This window comes from Schistocerca gregaria, chromosome 11 (genome assembly GCF_023897955.1).
Source record: "Schistocerca gregaria isolate iqSchGreg1 chromosome 11, iqSchGreg1.2, whole genome shotgun sequence".
NCBI lineage: Eukaryota > Metazoa > Arthropoda > Insecta > Orthoptera > Acrididae > Schistocerca > Schistocerca gregaria.
In genome coordinates this window covers 108,595,464-108,613,932 of record NC_064930.1, presented here as the reverse complement: position 1 = coordinate 108,613,932, position 18,469 = coordinate 108,595,464, and the positions used below count along the sequence as shown (strand labels likewise).

The window sequence follows — 18,469 nt, the reverse complement described above, 5'->3', positions numbered from 1 at the left end:
AAGGCTTCTTGCTTTAAATACTTCAATCAGTGCGAAGTAAGTCCTTTTACCAGCTGTAAACCTTGTATGTATCTCTTCCCTCTCATGATTATTCAGTTACCGGAGACCAAAGATATTTAAAGCTCTCTCAGCATTCAAATTCTTCCGATCCTTCTTTCTCCTTCACTCCACATTTTCCTAGATGCTAACATATACTTGGACTTTGACTGATTGTAAACCCCATCTTCACTCCACATCTTTCTAATTTTTCAAGCTTTTCTTCCAGGTCCTGTTTCCTTCTGGATGACGAATTAATATCATCTGCATATCCAAGATCCTGTGTCACTCTATTGAACAATGTTCCCCTAGGGTCGCCGCTTTGTGTCTTTTGCTGTGTGTCTTGAGCTGTGTGTACATTTTATGCAGTGAAAATGGATCCTTTATAATTGCAGTTATCTCATAAACCATTATCTGTACAAAAAAGTCATTAAGGCTTTCTGTAGAATTCTTGTGGGCCTCTTCAGAATTGTGATCACACATTTATTTTCGCAAATTGGCAAATATTTTTTTTTAAGATTAAAATTTTCCCAGTTACAAGTGTTTCCTTCGCGAAATTCCGCAGGACTATTCAAATTCAGGACAAAGAAGTCTAGAACTGTAGCATATCCATAACAAAATTATAGAAAATGCGTATTTCTCGTAAAATCAGCTATTCAAAATTTTCATCACAACTTTAAAAAATTCAGCAGCGCTGTTAAAATGTTTTATGGAGAACTGTAGAACATGTTCGCATTTAAAGCTAATATGCGTAGTCAGGCAATCAAGGCTATTTTCGAACAAAAAAACAGTGCAGAAAAGCTCGTAATGACGACACAGCAACTTCACTTTCTAACAGGAACTGGTAACAGTAAACTACTTGTTTCATTTAATACAGCATAAGTATCAAGAACTATGTAAAAAAATATATTTATCGCCCCAGGCGATATTTAGAATAGTGGTTATTGTATTCGCAATTCGGGCAATTAACTTTTTGTACAAGGTTAAAATTTTACCAAGTATTATTGTTTTCCTCGCGAAAATTTGCAGAACTATTCCGATCTTGTAGAGAGAACTGTGCTATACGCAATAAGAACTCTTCAAAAATATATTTCTTGGAAGCCAGCTGGCAAATTCACCAGGCCAGCTGGATGCCTTGCCGGGACAAATTCGAAATTACTGAAGTCAAGTGTTAGCTGTCAAACTTCTTGTTCTGCGCGTGTCACGTGGAATGTTGGGTATGGAAGAAAAGGAAGATGGCGTCAGTTGATGATAAACAAACACGCAGACCGCGAGTTTTCGTCGCAGCTTACTATACCCACAAACTATGTTGACACTCGGCCCGATGGCTGTTGGGAGCGACAGTAAATGGGAAGTGCTTTTAATGTGTTACTCAGATGATGGAATATCAATATCATGGAATACAGAGCAGCCGTATTTCATTAACATAGACAGGAACTGAAATTTATGCGGAAAACATCGAAAATTAGTATATGCGTCTGTCCAACTGCAGCTGAAGAAATTAGTAGAATTTCGTTGCTATCATATCGACGTAAGTGATTACAAATACCACTAAAAGTGCAATGTATTCAAGATTTGACCCTTTGTTGGATTATCCGTGTTGTAATAAGCGTAGTCAGCTGATGTTGGTAAAGACCGTTGAATGTTGGGAATCATTTCATATTAACGCAAACATTTTGTTATGAAATGTTCGCTTTACCGGAATAATTAATTTACTGAGCGGACAATAGTAAATACAAGAACCTGTCAACCGTAGAGCAGCAAGGGCATTAATTGTTTACCTCCGGTCGTTGCCGATCAGTACACTACGCCGCCGCCGAAGTAAGTCGTAAATTTTATTAATTGCGCAAGCAAAGTTGACATTCGCGAGGTGGCAGGTGGGAGGGACTACCTGCTTACATGGAAAATGCATTTACAGTCGCTCCCATCAGCTACAGCGCCTGTGTCAACTACGATTGCGCGTGTAGTATCTTTCGTACGACGTAGGATTATAGATATCGAATGAATGTTTAGGTCGCCGGCTTTATACTCCTGATGCTCCGCTTATACAGAACAGAACTTAGGCCCACGTAGACTATCAAACAATTATTCGGCAGTACCCTTTGTTGCGTTGGAACGAAACACAGCCGAGAAATTTGCCAAATGTGGGACAGAAGTGTGCCAAGGCGAAGGCTCATTTGTGTAATCGCCAACTCCGGATTCACTTAGTGCATTTCCCTACGAAATGTGAAGTCCTCGTTGAAGCAGATATGTTTTGTATATCTAAACTGTCTAATGTTGTCTAAAACAACATTGTACGAAGTGCCCTCCCCCTTGAATTTCTCGCAGTTCATTTACAGTTTACGTACATAAGCCTAATGAACACTAAAATACTGAAGAGACTTGACCATTATGTAATATGCGTTTGCCGGATTTACTGTAGTTTCAGTTTTTATGACAAACTGCGTTAAATGTAGCGTTTAAATATGGCATAAATGTGAACATTAAATTACGCCACAGGTCAGACTGTCAAAACATTTGTTTGGCATTCAGTAGTTGGCTTCACCAACTCACAAACAAGTTACAATTCATCGCCTTTCAATATAACCAAGACCTCGGACTACGCTACAGATCAATGTGTCATCACAACTAAGATTTGATGGAAGGGAGGGAATCCAAAATTACACTCCAGCCAAAGCATTTAATTTCTTAAGAGCTAGAAGACCATATTGGTAGATAAATTTACTGCCTACTGTAGTATGCCTCCCTTTTGCCTATTGCTGTGTGTGTGTGTGTGTGTGTGTGTGTGTGTGTGTGTGTGTGTGTGTGTGTGATATCGATCGACCTTGTCCAGACACTTCCAATTGTTTATGAAATACTGTGTCCACATTACACGGAACTCCTATGTAATTGGCTTACAGTTGTTGTGGTGGTACATAATTTTGCATACAGCCAATCTGCCATTTATTCATCTTGTGTAATATACTGTTTATTCTGTCACCAGCAAACTCGTTTGTCCACTTTACATTTTATGTCGTTATTTTTGGTGCAGAATGGTAATTTCAATATTTATTTGGATTTATGTATTTGCCCATAGCTGCATTGCGTAGTCTTGTACCAATAACACCAAACTCAATTATAACAAGTAGGCCTGCAATAAGTTCAACAGATGAACCATTCCATTAGTTACCTGAAGGTTTAATAGGTCTACAAGTAGTGAGGCCGGGTGACTTGTCCTATTGACATCCGGCTAAATGTGTAACCTGTGGTTGGGGTGATCACGAGGCCGATTGTCCGCCTCTTTGCTCTATCAACTGCAATGGCAATAGTGCAGGTCCCTCCTGAGATGTAAATACAGAAGCGTCTGATCCTGCCAATCTGCTTTAACCCATGATGTCACAAATATGGCGGAAACGACCATAAACCACGATTCCAATATGGCACATATAAAGTCGGTACATACACATTGAGCACGAAAATACATCGAAAACACACACACACACACACACACACACACACACACACACACACACACACACACACTCTCTCTCTCTCTCTCTCTCTCTCTCTCTCTCTCTCTCTCTCTCTCTTCCACAAAAAGCCTAATGGCACTAACGGGACAAGTGCAGGAAATGGGGTGTTTTTGGATGGGGGCAAACTGAATATAAACAAATTTAGACACCCACCCCCATACAAAACCACACAAAACGACGAAAAAAACACATCACAACTCCCCAAATACCACTAAACACAATATCATCTGAAATCTGACACTTCCCTTGACCTATATAGCTCGACAGCAGCTCCCGATCCCATAAATTATGATCAAACGCTTTCCTTGGTCTATATAGCTCAAAAACATCTCCCGATACCAATATCAACATGCACAGCCACACATTGGGATCGAACACTTCCCTTGACCTGCACAGTTAATTTTATCCGTCATATCCATTCCTGAACAAAAACAACAACCGATTAATTTTACTAAAATTACCACACGATGTACAGCGAACAACACTAACCTTCAAACACAATCGTTAACTCACGGAAAAGAATTTCACTACAAATACAGCCGACACTAACAATCCTGGATGATGAGCAAAAGCAAACTGAGCCCATTACACGACACAAACGAAAACCCTGAACATACCAATAGAGAGCACAATAAACCACAACACGACAAAATCTACAAACACGCCACACTCACAAACCAAACTCCGCGCCGTCATGACGTCACGCACAACACCCTTACGTCACGGGTCAAACCCGACGCGTGGGATCAGACGCTTCTGTTGACCCCCTGAGATCGTACTGTGTATCTCGATGAGCCGGCTGTCTGGGACATCTGGATGAAAGAAAAAGTGCCTTACCCGGTTGCTCGCAAGTTGTCAGCTATTCGGAAACCTTGCGTTCTACCATCCGGCACTTACAGTACTGTTTTTACTACATCTCATTCCACGAAGGACGTGGCCACGCAGACGTGCGACCTCAAATTCAGCACTGCAGTTGTGAACTCGGCCAGTGTCACGGCAGCATCCCTGTCTCCTCCTCCAGCAGTTCAACAACCCAACAAACTTCCACCTTACAGGGTGAAGCCGCCTGCTACATACCAGCAGGCCGGGAAGGACAGAAGGAATACTCCCTCAAAGACTTCTACGTCCCTCTGGCTAATAAACATAAGAGTCTTCCTCTGCCAAGCCAAAAGGCTACAAGAAGTCAAAAGAAGGCAAACGGTCTTCTCGGAGAGCCTCTTTGATGGTGTCGCCACGTGATACCCTCACTCGGCTGACCTCTCTCTCCGGTGTGCACCGCCAACCGTTTTTTCGCCCGGGACTTCACAGATCGACAGAGGGAGAATGCCTACACCTCTGTAGATCTGATGGAGCGGGATCCTCCAGTCTCTGTGCCATGTAACAGGGAATCTTTGAAGCCTGGCACTTGGCAGCTGCCAAGGTGACACTCCTTCATTTTTTTCCTTCCTCTCTTTCCCTCATTATGACTCCTTGAATCGAACATTCGTGGCCTTCAACGAGGATGTATGGCTTCTCTTAGAATCACAGCATCCATTAGTTCTCTGCCTCCAACAAACAAAATTGTGGCCCCTCTGAGCTTTCACATTTCTTCCCGGTCTATATTTTGACATCCCCCTGCCCCAGGATGGCAATCCACCTCATAGGGAAGTCATACTGCTCTTAAGGGATGACGTTAATAGTCAACCCATCTCCCGACTGTTCGCCTTCAAGCTGTTGCAGTTCGCCTTTTCCTTCCTCGCTTCTATCGTTTACATCCCTCCGTCATTCGATATTCAGCATGGCAGACTTCCTCCTACTCATTGGACAGCTACCTCACCCCTTCCTGCTGCTTGGTGACTTTGATGCGCGCTATCCATTTTGGGGTTCATGCAGAACCTGTCAGAAAAGTACCCTCTTGGCTGACCATTTAAATCAACTTTACCTCCTCTGCCTTAACACAGGAGCACCCACATTCCTTACAAAAACACACACACACACACACACACACACACACACACACACACACACACACACACACACACACACCTGGACGTATTCTTCTGCACTGCCCAGCTTGCCCATCATCTCGAGTCGTCTGTTGTCTCTGACACATATTAGTGGCCATTTCCCGTGTGGTAGCCGTTTGCTGACTCCTACCTCACCTATGTGCATACCCAAATGGCAGATTACTAAGCCGACTGGAGGCTTTGCTCCTCCCTAGCAACCTTTGATGAAAAAAATTTCCCCAGTTGTGATGACCACGTAGAATATCTTACAAACATTATCCTCACTGCCGTGGGACATTCCGTTCCTCACAGTTCCTCTTTGCCACACCATGTCCCGGTCCGTTGGTGGAATGAGGCGAGCCGCAATGCAATACACGTGCAGAGAGATGCTCTCCGTGTTTTTAACCATCATTCTATGATGGCAAATTGCATTTATTATAAACAGTTGGTATACAGTGTCTTTGCATTCTTTGGTATAGGAAAAAAGCTAGATGAATTTCATCCTCTAGGTGTTTCAATGGTTCCACTCCCTCTTCCATCCTGTGGGCCAACTTCAGAAAGCTCCCCGTGACCGAGATCCATTCCCCAATCTCCGTCCTGATGGTAGCAAACGATCCCATAGTGGATCCTATTGCTATCTCCAACACCTTGGGCCTCCATTTTGCAGACATTTTGAGGTCCTCCCATTATCACCCTGCCTTCCTCTACCGGAATATAGTGGAGGCGGCTCAGGCGGTTCCCTAATCTCCTCAGAATTGTAAGTGCTACAATGTCACCTTTACTATGAGGGACCTAGATCGTGCTCTTACTTCATCCTGATCCTTCGTCCCAGGGCCAGACGTGTTCACATTCAGATGTTGCAGCACCTTTCTCTTGTGGGCAAGCACTTTCTGCTTCATACATACAACCACATCTGGACAGAGGGCACATTTCGCACATGCTGGTGTGGAGCCACTGTCATACCGATACATAAGCCTGGTAAGTACAAACACCATCTTTCTAGTTACTGCACAATTTCTCTCACCAGCTGTGTTTGCAAGGTGATGGAAAGTATGCTTCATGCCTGACTGGTACGGTGGCTGGAGTCTCACAGTTTACTAACTATTGTGCAGTTTGGGTTTCAAGCGTGCGGTTCTGCAGTTGACCGTCTGGTCAGTTTGTCCACCCGTGTCACAGATGGTTTTCTGTGGAAATCACTTTTTATCTGTCGTAGCGGTATGGCGAAGGCCATTTTATTTTTAGTTCTGGACCTCCATTTCTCTATGGCGTATTTTATAGACCTTTCAGCACGTCCCTGTTTTTAGTTGCGTTGGGATTTATATGTAGTTTTTTTTTTTAACTCCCACCTTTGTCTTCGTGTTCTACAGTTTTGACACGGATGCGCATGACAGTTGTTTTTGCTCCTTAAAACAAAACAAATAATTGTCTGTCTGATGTGCAATTGGTATTTCAGTGACCACAAGGACAGTTAACAGGCAACTCGCAGAAAGGAGGCTGAACTCATAGTGCCACTTGCACTGACGGCCTCTGTACACCGAAAAGCCCGTCTGCAGTGGTTTCTGGCCCATTCGGCCCGGAATATCACTGACGGGAGTAGAATTGTCTCCAGTGACGAGGCTTGCTTTGAACTGAGCCTAGACGACCGGTGAAAACGTGTGGAGCATCCCGAACAGCAGAGGGGTATCGACCTCACTGTCGCCCGCCCTAAGGCCCGACATCTGTGAGTGGTGGTCTGGGGTGCCATTTCATTTCGTGGCGAGACCACTTCGGTTGTCATCCGCAGCACATTACAGCGCAGCAGTATGACGACGACATTCTGCGGCCCGTTTTGTTGCCCCCCTTGGCAAGCTATCGTGGGCTTACATTCCAGCAAGATAATGCCTGCCCACTGTGATAGTTTCTACTGCTTGCTTTCGTGCTTGCCAAACCCTACCCCTTGGTCAGCAGGGTCACTGGATCTGTTTCCAGTTGAAAATGTTTGGAGCGTTAGGGCCGGGCCCTTCAACCGGCTCAGAATATTGACGATCTAGTACACTAATTGGACAGAATTTGGCATGATATACCTCGAGAACAACAACTCTCACTGCCAATCTGAATAACTGGTTCCGTAAGGGCCAGAGGTGGACCAACACATTATTCACTTGCTCAGCTTGTGAAACTCTTTTTCTTGAATAAATCAACCAGTTTTTCTGGAATTGTAAAGGTGACGTGCTGACGTGTGTTACTGAACTATCAGTCTGTAATTACAGTGTTACCCTTAAAGTTTCATCAGGCTTCAAAGCACTGTTTATTGACAAGTACACAGCATACAGAGATCGGTGACAAGTGAAGAGATACTCACAAAGTTTGAAAACCCTGAGACAGCACTCTATGAGGAGGTGACAATGCAGGAAAAGTGTTTTTGATATTTAGCAAAGAGCTGATATTCAATCTGTTGGGAAGCGTGAATCGTCACAATGTGAGAGGGTGGGATACTGAATTGTTGTGGGTACATGTGAAGTTGGAAAGGGATTTGCCAAAAGTGGACGTCTTCGGTACCATGTGCCGTATCCGAGACAGAGGTGTGTGGACCATTTTTTTTCCACTGACCATATGGGGACAGGTTTTGTCTACCAATATTTTGCTATATAAGGTGTGATGTTACATGTGCATGTGATACAAAGAAATGGGCAGAATTCTCAAATATAGGGTGTTCAAAAGGTCTCTCCGCAGTGCTGTAAGATTGTTAACTGCATGTGCTGTATGATTGTTCTCCTGCCTGCGTTGCTTCCCTTCACGTGGACTCTCCCAACATTCCTCTGTTCCATTTATCTCTGCCAACATCAGTAGCCCTTGCCGTTGGTGGGGAGGCTTGCGTGCCTCAGCGATACAGATGGCCGTACCGTAGGTGCAACCACAATGGAGGGGTATCTGTTGAGAGGCCAGACAAACGTGTGGTTCCTGAAGAGGGGCAGCAGCCTTTTCAGTAGTTGCAGGGGCAACAGTCTGGATGATTGACTGATCTGGCCTTGTAACACTAACCAAAACGGCCTTGCTGTGCTGGTACTGCGAACGGCTGAAAGCAAGGGGAAACTACAGCCGTAATTTTTCCCGAGGACATGCAGCTTTACTGTATGATTAAATGATGATGACGTCCTCTTGGGTAAAATATTCCTGAGGTAAAATAGTCCCCCACTCGGATCTCCGGGCGGGGACTACTCAGGAGGACGTCGTTATCAGGAGAAAGAAAACTGGCGTTCTACGGATCGGAGCGTGGAATGTCGGATCCCTTAATCGGGCAGGTAGGTTAGAAAAATTAAAAAGGGAAATGGATAGGTTAAAGTTAGATATAGTGGGAATTAGTGAAGTTCTGTGGCAGGAGGAACAAGACTTTTGGTCAGGTGAATACAGGGTTATAAATACTAAATTCAAATAGGGGTAATGCAGGAGTAGGTTTAATAAAGAATAAAAAAATAGGAGTACGGGTAAGCTACTACAAACAGTATAGTGAACGCATTATTGTGGCCAAGATAGACACAAAGCCAATGCCTACTACAGTAGGAGTTTGGATTTCAATTTCTAGACATTGTATTGTGGGTTCGATATTTTTCAACAAAACAATAAACACACAACTATAGTGCAGTGATATTCTGTTCCCATTTATAGGAGAACTTGATTAAGTGAAATACTGAACAGTTACTTTCAACAAGATGGTGCAGCCACCCATACAGCTCGCATTTTCAGTGTCATTGATTACTGATGTTTCTGGTGATCACATAATTTCACAGGGACTTTGGCGTCAATGATTGCCTGACCTAACACCACTTGACTTTTTCTTCTGGGGTGCAGCAAAAGCAACTGCTACAAAAACCGTCCAGAATCCCGATGGACTCAAAGCTGCAATATCCACTTTCACCACTTGTGTTGCAGAAGAAATGTTACAGCTTGTGTTTGGAAACATGGTTAGATAAATTGAATTGTCTATTCAACAACACTGGATATTTAATGTGAAAATTTGTAAGTAGAAATGAATATTCAATAAATTAATAACTTCTATTTTACTGAGTTTCATTTCGGTACATTCACTGTGGCATACGGCACGCATGGCTAACAATCATACGGCACTGCTGAGAGACTTCTTGAAGACCCCGTATGTAAAGAATAAAACCCAAAGATATCAACAGGAAAGTGAAAAGCAATGGCATTCAAGTGAAAAGACCCCAACAGGGTGCAATTGTTGTCGGTAAAATATTTCACTTGCTCTTATATTTTGCTGTATAAGGTGTGATATGTTACATGTGCATGTGATACAAAGAAGCGGGCAGAATTCTCAAATATATGTGGAACAGTAAATGGGTGTCTGAGAAGCCAAACACAGAAAGAAACACTACTGAAATTTTATAAGACCTGTTGAATTAAATCGCGCAATGCTGAAACAATTAGATCGGGTAATGCTACACTGAAAATAGAAGAGTTTTGCTATTCGGACAGCAAATAACTGATGACAACAGAAGTGAGGTACATATAAAGTGCAAGTTTACACTACACTGCAGCTGCAGTTCAGTCAGTGAATGAAGATAAGGGGAAAGAATGTGTATAGTTACGGGGGGGGGGGGGGGGGGGTCTACGAATAATGTACAAAAAATCTGAGTAATGGAGTGTGAGAATTGGTGTGGGTCATTTAAGGCTAATGATTTAGGTTTTTCTTGAGACTCAAAAAAGATTGCTTCTGCTGTAAATGGTTCCCACAACAAGGGAAAACTACATTAAATTTCCTATGTGAAAGGTCCCATTCCTTTTTCTCTGGGACTAATAGTTTCAGCATTGCAGGAGTTGGAAAAATAGCAGCTTATTAAAAACAGTGCTTTAACACTGTAAAATTAATGTCTATTCTTAAATAATGCGGGTTAAGAACAAAATTTTTGTACCACATATGAGTGCAGTAGGACAATATTGAGGGGTAAATTGTGTTCTGGGGGTGTATCAGGCTGGGGAAGATGGGGGTGGATGTTAGAAGTATGAGAAGTTGAGGGAAGGTAAGTCGCCAGGTTGTGGTTGTGCAACTCCTCCTTTCTTAGGTCTGCAAAATGAAGAGTGAGCAGGCACTTCCCCATCCTCTCTACCACACTTCACCACAAAAAGTAACAATGGGGTACTTAACAAAATGATAGCAACACTTCAAGAGATTGCCTTACGAACCACTTGTGACACAATGTGCAGACCTACTTGCGATTGTTTATTTTCCGCAGTGTGTGGTAAAGCTTCATAGACTACAGGTATGAATGACCAACAATAAAAGTACAAGAAAGGCATGCAGGCAGAATCTACATGAACCTCAGCACACTGTTCTACACTCCTATGGGGAAAGTGATTATATCTCAGCCCGTTTGGCAGCTGTAGTCTTCTTTCAGGAAAGGCAGCTTCCCCCACCACGAGTGCTGCTTACATACGTACGTCCCGAGCATTTTCCGTCCAGTTCCCATTTATGAATAGACAGAATAACTTCTCTGCTGTTTTGCTTCTGTAGTGGAGCTATTTTCAAATTACTGAATGTTTCTTTGCAGCCGTTGAATGAACTGTTATGTAAAAAGCTCAACAGCTGGATCTTTCAGTTGTCTACTGCACTGAAGAGCATGCCCCCAAGTATAACTTTCTGTCACTATGTTTATAATACTGATTTCATTGTCTCCACTATCAATGGCTGGAATACTTTCACAGCTTGATGGTATCAAATGCATTACCCCAGCCTTAACTCTCCCAGCATAAGAAGAGGCCTACATTGGCTCCCTCTGTAACAGATGTAAGTCACCTAGATGTTATAGAACTTCAGATGTTTCAACATAAGTCAGTCAATGCATTACAGCAGATTATTATTCTAAATTTCAATGTCGTCAGTCCCATTCCATCAGATGTACTTGCACCCACCTCAGACGACATACAGTGGCTGTGTGGTAAGTTACCCTTCTCTGTCTAGCCTACTCTAAGAGTGCCAGAAATTTCTGAGTGGAAGAGATTCATACAGCCTACCAGTAACACAGTCAATGGCTAGAGAAGTGCAATAACTTTCTGGTCATTCATTAATTCATCGTCAAGTAACATCATGGTTACACAGCTTGAAAATGTGCTGTCAATGACAGACAGCAGCAGGGTGCTACATTTACTGATCCAATCCCCTTCCCAAGAAAACTACGTAAGTCACTGGCATCACACGTACAAATGGAGCATTTCTCAGCTGTTGTTTATAGCTACATATTTTAGATAAAATCAAATTGAGTGCAAGTAAACACTCAGTTAATAATCTCAGAATAACTCCTCTGGATAAACATGAGCTTACTGAACTTATTTGTTTACTCTCATAAGAGAGTTGGTGAAGGCAGAAAGCCTCGCTTGCGTGGTGGAATCAGAGCTAACTATTTGTAGTATCGTTCCCAGAACCGATCCCGGTCCTCTGGTTTGGAGCCGAGTGGAAGGCTTAAACCAGAGGCTCAGACGATTCTGCGGAGAGCTGGGGTGCAAATTTCTCGACCTCCGCTATCGGGTGGAGAAATGTAGGGTCCCCCTGAATAGGTCAGGCGTGCACTACACGCCGGAAGCGGCTACGAGGGTAGCGGAGTACGTGTGGAGTGCACATGGGGTTTTTTTAGGTTAGAGAATTCCCTCCCTAGGCCCGACAAGACGCCTCCTGAGACGCGGCAAGGCAGGAGTAGGCAAAATGCAACAAGGAATAACAATATTAATGTGCTTATAGTAAACTGCAGGAGCGTCTGTAGAAAGGTCCCAGAACTGCTCTCATTAATAAACGGTCACAACGCCCATATAGTACTAGGAACAGAAAGTTGGCTGAAACCAGACTTAAATAGTAATGAAATCCTAAACTCGGATTGGAATGTATACCGCAGAGATAGGCTGGACAGTGAAGGGGGAGGCGTGTTTATAGCGATAAGAAGTGCAATAGTATCGAAGGAAATTGACGGAGATTCGAATTCTGAAATGATTTGGGTGAAGGTCATGGTTAAAGCAGGCTCAGACATGGTAATTGGATGTCTCTATAGGCCCCCGGGCTCAGCAGCTGTTGTGGCTCAGCACCTGAAGAATAATTTGGAAAATATTTCGAGTAGATTTCCCCACCATGTTATAGTTCTGGGTGGAGATTTTAATTTGCCGGATATAGACTGGGAGACTCAAACGTTCATAACGGGTGGCAGGGACAAAGAATCCAGTGAAATATTTTTAAGTGCTTTATCTGAAAACTACCTTGAGCAGTTAAACAGAAAACCGACTCGTGGCGATAACATATTAGACCTTCTGGTGACAAACAGACCCGAACTATTTGAATCAGTTAACGCAGAACAGGGAATCAGCGATCATAAAGCGGTTACTGCATCGATGATTTCAGCCGTAAATAGAAATATTAAAAAAGGTAGGAAGATTTTTCTGTTTAGCAAAAGTGACAAAAAGCAGATTTCAGAGTACTTGGTGGCTCAACACAAAAGTTTTGTCTCAAGTACAGACAGTGTTGAGGATCAGTGGACAAAGTTCAAAACCATGGTGCAATATGCGTTAGATGAGTATGTGCCAAGCAAGATCGTAAGAGATGGGAAAGAGCCACCGTGGTACAACAACCGAGTTAGAAAACTGCTGCGGAAGCAAAGGGAACTTCACAGCAAACATAAACATAGCCAAAGCCTTGCAGACAAACAAAAATTACGCGAAGCGAAATGCAGTGTGAGGAGGGCTATGCAAGAGGCTTTCAATGAATTCGAAAGTAAAGTTCTATGTACTGACTTGGCAGAAAAGCCTAAGAAATTTTGGTCCTATGTCAAAGCGGTAGGTGGATCAAAACAAAATGTCCAGACACTCTGTGACCAAAATGGTACTGAAACAGAGGATGACAGACTAAATGCCGAATTACTAAATGTCTTCTTCCAAAGCTGTTTCACAGAGGAAGACTGCACTGTGCTTCCTTCTCTAGATTGTCGCACAGTTGACAAAATGGTAGATATCGAAGTAGACGACAGAGGGATAGAGAAACAATTAAAATCGCTCAAAAGAGGAAAGGCCACTGGTCCTGATGGAATACCAGTTCGATTTTACACAGAGTACGCGAAGGAACTTCCCCCCCTTCTTGCAGCGGAGTACCGTACGTCTGTAGAAGAGCGAAGCGTTCCAAAGGATTGGAAAAGGGCACAGGTCATCCCCCTTTTCAAGAAGGGACGTCGAACAGATGTGCAGAACTATAGACCTATATCTCTAACGTCGATCAGTTGTAGAATTTTGGAACACGTATTATGTTCGAGTATAATGTCTTTTCTGGAGACTAGAAATCTACTCTGTAGGAATCAGCATGGGTTTCGAAAAAGACGGTCGTGTGGAACCCAGCTCGCACTATTCGTCCACGAGACTCAGAGGGCCTTAGACACGGGTTCACAGGTAGATCCCGTGTTTCTTGACTTCCGCAAGGCGTTTGACACAGTTCCCCACAGTCGTTTAATGAACAAAGTAAGAGCATACGGACTATCAGATCAATTGTGTGATTGGATTGAGGAGTTCCTAGATAACAGAACGCAGCATGTCATTCTCAATGGAAAGAAGTCTTCCGAAGTAAGAGTGATTTCAGGTGTGCCGCAGGGGAGTGTCATAGGACCGTTGCTATTCACAATATACATAAATGACCTGGTGGATGACATCGGAAGTTCACTGAGGCTTTTTGCAGATGATGCTGTGGTGTATCGAGAGGTTGCAACAATGGAAAATTGTACTGAAATGCAGGAGGATCTGCAGCGAATTGACGCATGGTGCACGGAATGGCAATTGAATCTCAATGTAGACAAGTGTAATGTGATACGAATACATAGAAAGATAGGTCCCTTATCATTTAGCTACAAAATAGCAGGTCAGCAACTGGAAGTAGTTAATTCCATAAATTATCTGGGAGTACTCATTAGGAGTGATTTAAAATGGAATGATCATATAAAGTTGATCGTCGGTAAAGCAGATGCCAGACTGAGATTCATTGGAAGAATCCTAAGGAAATGCAATCCGACAACAAAGGAAGTAGGTTACAGTACGCTTGTTCGCCCAATGCTTGAATACTGCTCAGCAGTGTGGGATCCGCACCAGGTAGGGTTGATAGAAGAGATAGAGAAGATCCAACGGAGAGCAGCGCGCTTCGTTACAGGATCATTTAGTAATTGCGAAAGCGTTACAGAGATGATAGATAAACTCCAGTGGAAGACTCTGCAGGAGAGACGCTCAGTAGCTCGGTACGGGCTTTTGTTAAAGTTTCGAGAACATACCTTCACCGAAGTGTCAAGCAGTATATTGCTCCCTCCTACGTATATCTCGCGAAGAGACCATGAGGATAAAATCAGAGAGATTAGAGCCCACAGAGAAGCATACCGACAATCCTTCTTTCCACGTACAATACGAGACTGGAATAGAAGGGAGAACCGATAGAGGTATTCAGGGTACCCTCCGCCACACACCGTCAGGTGGCTTGCGGAGTATGGATGTAGATGTAGATGTAGAATTGGGCAAGAAATGCTGGGGACGTATAGACTGCCTGTAAACTAAATAGCAAGCAGTGCTTGTGGCACAGGAAGTTCCCTCTCACAGGAGATGCAACTGCTGCCGTATGGGATTACTAAGAATCAATTTCCCTCGTATCAGGGTGGAACAGCATGCAGAGGTTTGTGTAGATTCTGTCTGTACGTGTTTCTTGATTTAGTATTATTAGTAACTCATATTTTTATTTAGTGTACTGTTAATGCAAAATAAATGCCCCCCCCCCCCCCCCCCCCCGATACTAAACTTATTACAGTGAACAGAGACGTCAATGAACGAACGGACAGATCATACCTGTGTTGCTAGAACATGTGCCTTTACAAGTACGACACAACATGTGGTTCATACATGATGGAGCTCATGCACATTTCAGTCGAAGTGTTTGTATGCTTCTCAACTACGGATTCGGTGACCGACGGATTGGTAGAGGTGGACCAATTCCGTGGCCTCCACGCTCTCCTGACCTCAACCCTCTTGACTTTCATTTATGGGGGCATTCGAAAGCTCTTGTCTACGCAACCCCGGTATCAAATGTAGAGACTCTTCGTGCTCGTATTGTGGGCGGCTGTGATACAATACGCTGTTCTCCAGGGCTGCATCGGCGCATCAGGGATTCCTTGCGATGGAGAGTGTATGCATGTATCCTCACTAACGGAGGATATCTTGAGCACTTCCTGTAACACAGTGTTTGAAGTCACACTGGTGAGTTCTGTTGCTGTGTGTTTCCATTCCATGGTTAATGTGATTTGAAGAGAAGTAATAAAATGAGCTCTAACATGGAAAGTAAGCGTTGTCCACATAACATATTTTCTTTCTTTGTGTGTGAGGAATGTTTCCTGAAAGTTCGGCCGTACCTTTTTGTAACACCCTGTATAGTTGTTTCTTGTGATGTAATGGGGTAGAAAGAGTGGGGAATCACCTGCTCGACCTTCAGTTTCCAGACCTCTGACGGAGGGAAGTGCGTGACCACAATTCGGTGACCTACTTTCCCTCATGCTTCTACACTTCACCAGCCCCCTTCAACCCTGTCACACCATCAGAACACAATTTATCCCCAAATATGCCTCTCTTGCACTCAGATGAGGTATGCACATTTTTTAATGTTTGTTCTTAACACACTTCATTTAACACTGAACATTAATTTTACACCATGAAAACACTATCTTTTAAAATCTAAAGATTTTTTCCATCCTCTCCAACACAGAAACTATTAGTCCTAGAGAAGAAATGAATAGGACCTATACCATAGGAAAATTACTGTAGTTTAATTTTTGTACTGGGAAACATTTTTTTCTAGAAGCTACAGTTTTTGAATTACTCAAGAAAAACTTTTAAAAGTCCCTCCAGCTCCTGCCAGTATGTTGTCCATTACACTACCTCCTACCACTGTATCGAAACTAGCTACTACAGGATCCCCCCAGAACTGTAGAAGTGGTATTCCATTTATAACTGTGTCAAATTAATGCAGACGGCCTGTATGCTACAGAACTGTGCCTGGCCTGTGGAAATGTGGATGAGGTCTGGCCTGTAGCTCGTGGCTACTTCTCGAGCTCTAGGTAAACAGTGGACTGTGTATATACAATTGTCAGTGAACCTCTTAATGCTCATTTCTCAGACTGCAGTACTTTCCCTTTAATTGTTCAGATTCACAAATAATTATAATTTATTTTCTCCTGTGTCTTGGTGTAATCAAGTATTTTATTTACTAATAAATTATGAAACAATTTGTGGCCGTCAGTAACCTGCAAGAGACAAAGGTTTTGTATTGCCTAGACAATGTAAAAGTGATGTACTATCTAGGTTTTGGAATGAATACTTACAAGGGAACCTCCCCATCGCACCCCCCTCAGATTTAGTTATAAGTTGGCACAGTGGATAGGCCTTGAAAAACTGAACACAGATCAATCGAGAAAACAAGAAGTTGTGTGGAACTATGAAAAAAATAAGCAAAATATACAAACTGAGTAGTCCGTGCGCAAGGTAGGCAACATCAAGGATAGTCTAATCTCAGGAGTGTTGTGGTCCCGTGCTTAGCATGAGCAGCTGCGTAACAAAAGGTCCTCGGTTCAAGTCTTCCCTCGATTGAAAAGTTTAATTTTTTATTTTCAGGCAATTATCAAAGTTCTGACACTCACAAATAATCAACTTACCTCTCCAAAATTCCAGGACATGTTCAGATTTGCTTGGAAATATTCAGGATTTGACAGTCTACACACGGAAAAATTTGAAAACGTTAAAAACATATGTTTTGACAGAGCACAAGGAAAACTGTGCGACTGTGAAACTGTTGCATTCATTTGTTGCAGTTTATGTGACACTCTTATGCTTTCATCGCTTTTTGGGAGTGATTATCACATCCACAAGTAAACCTAAATCGGGCAATGTAGAAGAATCTTTTTACCCATTCGCCAACTGTACAAGTTAGGCAGGTTGACAACATATTCCTGTCATGTGACGCACCTGCCGTCACCAGTGTCGTATAGAATATATCAGACGTGTTTTCCTGTGGAGGAATCGGTCGACCAATGACCTTGCGATCAAATGTTTTCGGTTCCCGTTGGATAGGCACGTCCTTTCGTCTACTAATCACACGGTTTTGCAGTGTGCTTGCAAAACACAGATACTAAACTTGAACGAACGGACAGATCATAAGTTTGCGAAAATAAAGAATGTAAACTTTTCACTCGAGGCAAGACTTGAACCAAGGACTTCTCGTTCCGCAGCTGCTCACGCTAACCACGGGACCACGGCGCTCCGGAGCTCACAGTTTCCTTGATGTTGCATATCTGGCACATGGACTACTCAGTTTGTATATTTTGCTTATTTTATTCATAGTTCCACACAACTTCTTCCTGTTTTCTCGATTGATCTGTGTTCAGTTTTTCAAGGCCTATCCACTGTGCCAACTTATAACTAAATCTGAGGGTGGTGCGATGGGGAGGTTCCCTTGTTAGGTGTCTCCCCGTTCATATTCATCTGTCCAGTCCTCGTAACATATAGATCCCACTCTTTCTGGAGCCTGACTGACTTGCCCTTCAGTCTTCCTCAGCCTACCAATCTTTCCTTTGCTGCAAGTTCTGGAAGCTATCAAATGCCCCATTATTACTTTTGTACACGTCTTTCGACAGTGCCCCACGCACTGAAGGTTAATGTACTAGTTTTCTCAGTTCAGTTTTCCTTTGATACAAGTAATTTTTTGCTCGGTTACTCTTGTAAATATTATTGTTTGTTCCAAACACACACACACACACACACACACACACACACACACACACACACACACACACACACAAAAAAAACTGTTGACAATATACTGTTGCTTCCCAAGCACAGTGTGGACACATAAGAACTATTAAGGGATTTGTGTTTACCCTCAATATTTCTGCGACTGTC

General features: G+C 43.0%; 1 protein-coding gene across 1 annotated transcript in view; it reads left to right on the top strand.

Annotated features, from left to right (window-relative positions):
• Nucleotides 1-1,484: 1,484 nt before the first annotated feature.
• LOC126295370 (uncharacterized) overlaps nucleotides 1,485-18,469 on the top strand; it is a 154,496-nt gene continuing 137,511 nt past the window's right edge. The window contains exon 1 of the mRNA XM_049987851.1: nucleotides 1,485-1,567. The gene's annotated coding sequence lies outside the window, so the exon portion shown is untranslated. The remainder of the gene's footprint in view (nucleotides 1,568-18,469) is intronic.